This window comes from Solenopsis invicta, chromosome 12 (assembly GCF_016802725.1).
Source record: "Solenopsis invicta isolate M01_SB chromosome 12, UNIL_Sinv_3.0, whole genome shotgun sequence".
NCBI classification, from domain to species: domain Eukaryota; kingdom Metazoa; phylum Arthropoda; class Insecta; order Hymenoptera; family Formicidae; genus Solenopsis; species Solenopsis invicta.
The window spans coordinates 12,732,543-12,738,542 of record NC_052675.1 but is presented as its reverse complement, the minus strand read 5'-3'; positions in this window follow the sequence as shown (position 1 = coordinate 12,738,542).

The following is a 6,000-nucleotide window of genomic DNA, read 5'->3' as shown; positions in this document are numbered from 1 at the left end:
ATAGATAAATTTTTAACTTTGTTAACAAAGTTAACAAATTAAAGTTTGCGTTTCAAAAATAATTAGTTAAAATAAAAAAATATTTAATTTAAAATTAATTAAGATAAGTAAAACGTAAATTTTTTACTTTATTATTTACCCTTCTAACTTATTAACTAGTTATTACTCTGATATATAAAGTAACTATTAAAATAATTACTAAGTTAATTATTAGTTATCAAATAAGCGAACGTAATTGTTATTCGGAGTCAACATTGTCAAAAAGCTAAAATTTGATTTTTGGAATGGCTTTCGCTTTTGGAATGGCAACTTATCCTCTCGCGTCAGAGATTAGAACATAACATACAGATACCAAGAACGCGACAAAGTGATAGTATAACTATGAGAAGATTAGCCAAGTCAAGACGACGATGGACAGTGTTGCATTTCTAAACACAGGCCGGAACGCGCTCGTATGAGCGGCTGTTTTCGGGGGTGGCAGAGCAAAGGGGACTCTTAAAATACTCCAAGAGCTTCTAAATCATGGAGGCTTAGTCGCCGTCGTGCGAGCAGGGATTACCTACCTTACTTCAAAGTGCCCTGCAGGTGCAGGCTCTCCGTTTCGAATCCTCTTCCACGACAGAACGTTGAATCATGATGCGTCAGTCGCGCTTAACGACACCGTTTCGTGCGTGCTCGTCGAATGCGCGTTCTTTTTATCCTGACAGTCGACCTTTCCTTTTGCGTCGCTGCCGAGGGTATCACGGAACTTGCGCTATAGTATATCACGGAATTCCGATTTAACGCTCCGAGTATGCACCCAAATACATAAGTTACGAGTGAAATGTCAAACATTTCAAAATATTATAATACACGTTTTCCGAATTACTTGAATTAGATTGACAATTAAGGGTTAACAAAGAATACTCTAAAATAGTTCAACTCACTATCCTAAAGCAACAATTCAGTTTGATTTGTCCTCAGGTCCACAGTTTGTCTTTTAGGTTTTAAGAGCGTTTCTTCGTTAAGTACCAGCAAATTTAAACGTGCGCTTATTTCCGTGAGATTCGTATCGTAAAGCGCTCCGGTGCTTTCACCGAAGTAAAAGCATTCGGGTGAGCCAGAATATTCGGAAGCGCGCGCGTGGCTAATGATTACCATAAGAATTAAACGCGGGCAGAAACGCGCGGAGCGGTTCTCTCCCCGACGAAGCAACGTCATTTCATTTTCGCGGCAAACGAAGCCGAGGAAGAATTCTCCCAATTCTCTAAGCCCCCGCCCTAAGCCCTCAATTTCACTAGAGTAAAAGCTCAACGGGAAGCGTGATAAAATGGCTTCTTATTCCCGCGTTTATATTCAATCTCGACGCCGACGCCGCAGCCACAAAGGGCTCCATTTGAAACACGTTAGTCGATGCTGTATACGTCGGATAGACACACACGCACACAATGGGGTAGGAGAGAATCGCGGTGATGCATTATGTAGTACCCTCGCTGATCCTTATATGCATCTATGCATGGTCTCCGCGACGTACCAACTTTATAGGCGTGCTACAACACTTACTAGCGATCCGGACCGTTAACGTAACCACAAATGCATTTTGGCATTTTGTACTTTCAGTTTGCGTAGGAAAAAACACTTTTGAAAATCGAATTGTGCTTTTCTCATTCTCAAAGTGAACACTCGTCACAAAAATACTGCACAAATAAAAAGAGCACTTTTATTTTGAAAAAATCCTTATCTTCGAGATGTTAAATATTGAAGTAAGATTATATAGCGTTTAATAGACGTAACTTGCTTACATAAAGAATTTTGTATAGCTTCATCAAGAAAAAACATTCTCGTTATTCAATAATAATTTTCACGAATTAAGAGGAAAAAATATCGGATAGAAAGTAATATCTTCAAACCAAAAATGAGAATTTTTTTCACTATGTACTATTATTATTAAAACAATCATATTGTGTTCTTTAGATGACTATTATAAATTATAATATTAAAATAAAAATCTAATATTTTACTGAAACTTAAGAATATCACATTTTTTTAAGAAAATTAATTAATATATAAAAAATATATAATTTTATATTCATTTATAAAACAATGATTTTTGGATAGAATATATTAATTTCACAATTTGATAATAATATTTGATATTGTTTTTTCTGTGTAGCAAAACTCACATACACGTACTCTCTCAAAGAGAAACCAAAATGTATCTTTTACTCTTTTATTTTTAAAAAAGTAAGAAATGTTTTCGGTGTCTTAACTCGTAAAGTTTTCAGACAAATAAGAGATCTTTCTTGTATCTTGTTTCTAAACTGTTTTTGTAAGTTTTTTCATTGAGCGTATTTAATGATATTATCGCTACCAAATAATTTGTAAGCGTGCGTAATAATGTCTACTAAAATTTTTCTATTATATTCATGATTTAAAAACATTTTATTAAAAATAAAATGTTTTTAAAAATGCAAATCTTAAAATAAAAAGAATTTATACGGTAATAGAAAAATATTTATTGGAACTTCAACTATTACGATTGCTATTACATATCTATTTATACACTTTAAATTTAATAATGAAAAAAAAACTTATTATATTCTACAGATAGAATATATCAGACTGATTTCATCACTTGAGGTATTAGGCCTCGAGTTTCATTCGAGAGAAAATGCAAAGATATAGTTCGATTTTATGGAAGCATGCATACGTAAGTACAACGTTTCGCACTCTGACTGATTGCTATGCGCGAAAACAATCGAAACCAAATGGATCGGTCGACGTCAGCTTTCAGATATTACATTATAGCACTTGCAACAAAGTGAAAAAAATAGTTTTTCAAGATGTTGACTAATTGAAAATAAATTTTTTTTTATTTTTTAAATAATAGTATTAAATATTAGTAATAATAGTAATTTGTCGTTGTTTATGATTATTCTTTAGTTTTATTGTCTGTTTGTATATGTACAGCGATAAAATTACCTCTAAACTAAATAATTGAAATTATTGATTGTGTCAATAAAATAATTTTCAAGCTCCAACAAAAACACAATTTAACAAAAAACAATATTAATTTTAAATATTCATAAAAAAGCATTTTGCATAAACAAGATTGAATAACAATTTTATAACTTTATTCTTCGGGTAACTTGTCCATCCGATTTACTAAAATATAGGAAACATTATTTTTGCACTAATGAGTTTCTCAGTACAAGAACGAGCCAGTCGAAGCAACTTCGAAAGTAAGTTGAACTCGAGAACGGTTCGCTTGATTCGAGCTGGCGGCGGCACTGCCGGCGATAGCTCGCGTACCGGCAATAAATAACAGATACCTGAGATCCACTCTATGTGGTATATGCGAGATATAGTATCGTGCAATAGTTTGCATAAAGGACTATAGCAAGTACAGAGAAGCGGAAGCGAATAACGTTGCGCAGGAATTATTGCATTTGAAATTTAACATTTTGCGATTAACGTTGCACAAGCGTCAATGAAATATGCAAAAGTATCTCAACTGTTTTAGCGTAGAAAGATACTTTTTGACAAATTAGGACAGAGGCAAATAACTTAGAATTGTAAAAGTCAGCGTTTTATGGTGGTGACGTTAGCGTTGAATGTGGCTAAATTTTTTTTATCAATATGGCCTGTTACCGTGGCTGAATTACTGACCTTGGTTATACGAGTTGATGACACGAGATAATAACGAAAGTGCGGAGTAAAACCTGCCAAATACGTTGGTTACGCCAATGTGTAAGAACGGCGATAAGGTCGCGATGATGGCGCAGATACGCGGCCCGGTATCTTTATTACCCCTCGCGAGACACGTTGCTCAAGTTAATGTTAATTGCCATTTTATCTTACTCAGACGCCTGATATTTTGAGCGCGTGATCCGCGCAAACTTTACGGCGGCGCGTAAACGAGAGAGGCGACGAGTCCCATCGTGAAAACGCTCGTTTTAACAACTAATAACCGAGTCGCATTGACGTTAATCCGCGAAATTCATAAAAATAGTTGTAAAAATAATCATACAAGTGATTATAGAAACAATTATCATAATAATATCAAAATTTATCGTAAGGAATCGTTATCATCGAGATATTTTTACCTTAAACGTTTATTTTTGCTTTACATTTCTTGACATGACTTAATCACAGATCTTAAGGATGCGTCATATCTCAAAGTATTATCAAAAATATAAAAATTTTATTGTTTTATTACTACGTTTGAATATTTGTATAAAATTTAAGCACAATTTTCTTATTGGCTTAAAAATTATTTAATTTTTTGTTTACTCTTGGTTCTTATGTAAAATCGTAGTACTTTGCAAATTTGGCGATGAAGTAGTATTGAATAAAATTTTTTAAACACATTAATAAAACCAATAATACTAATAAATATTTTTGCAAAAATTCAACATTTTTATTCACATTCAAAAATTATTTACCAAAAAAATGCAGCGAAATATGATTATTTTCGCTCCATGAGCCGTTACAAGCCGTAAATTTTTCGTTGCTTCCCAGTCGACACAGTTATGTGTACTCACTATATAATAGCTATAAGTTTCAATATCACATTTTACATAACGTGTAGCTGCAGCAATGTTGTGGTTATATTATAGTTTTGCTCTTTTTCGAAAATAATGATACTGATATATTTATATCATCTTGTCATAATGAATTACTTTTTTTGCACAATATCTATATAGTTCCATTATACACGGCAGTATCACTTACTTATTGTATACATAATATGTAGCATTTGCACATTTATATTATATAAAAAAAAGCAATAGATTGATAAAATGATTATAACATAAATATCACAAAATATTTGTTATGTAAAGTATTATTTTATAAATTATATAGTAGTTACAAATTGTGTCGACAGAGTTTGTTTTTTGGTTGGTTTCACGGCCAAAATTTTTATTGTTAATTAGAAAAAAAAATAAGCCTAAGGAATTTGCAGTCTTAACATTTCGATAATTTTTAAATAACTTTAGCTTACCGTACAGTCAAAATAAACCGACACCAGTAGGCTAGCGTGCGCAAATCTGACGTAATTCCGTAATCGTAAGAATGTCGAGGGGTGATGTGCCGATCCGCAATATTTGTCTGCCCGAGTCGGGGGTACGTCGTACGGCGACAAAGGGAAAAACGTCCGTCGCGTCGCCCATGGGAGAGCAAGCGCGCCATAAGCAAGAACAACATATTCACGAGGCTCTGTATCGGATTTTATTCCGCGGGTAAATCCTCGAATCTCAACGGGCCCGTCTTTGCGTCCCGCGCCGTGACGGTCCTCAACCCTCCCGCATTTTCCTCCTCATCTCGTGTCGTCCGCGCGCTTTCACTCCGCCGCGAGAGAAGTTTCGGGAGTTACGGTGACTGTTCGTAAGCCGACGGAGACGATGACGGTCCCGGCACGTCTTTTTACTGGCGAAGGTCATTTCGTCGGGGAAACGTGGATGGCAGGGTTGCGGCCCACCCCTAGCCTACTTCGTTCCAGCTCTCGCCACGTTTCGTTGGAGCTCGTCCGTATTCAAATGTTCGGCCGGGGATGCACGGAGGCGGGTGAGAACCGAATTACCTGCTCTGAATTGGAGACCGGAGAAGAGGCGGGGGAAGACTCGTTGTTATGGAACGAGGCGAGAAGAAAGTAGGACGCCTGGTAGATAGAAGACTCCCTTTTTCATTTCTTTTCACGAGATGTAGCGTCATGCGGTTAAAAATTTCATTGAAATATCAAGTCGATACCGTGTCCGATAATTTAAATCAACGTACGAGATAAAGTTACATTCTCTTCGTTAAACCGAAATCAGAAGTAGATGATTGCGATATGTATGATTATATGAGAGGAAAATGTTTTTCTGTTAATATATTATCAGTTACTGCAAGTGTGATGTACGCAGTTGAAAAATTTTATGTTAAATTTAATATTTTAAATGGCCCACTCAAATTTTTAATTTAATGTAAAAGATAAATACGTTAGAAAATAACATAAATGTTGTGTAAAAAATTAATACA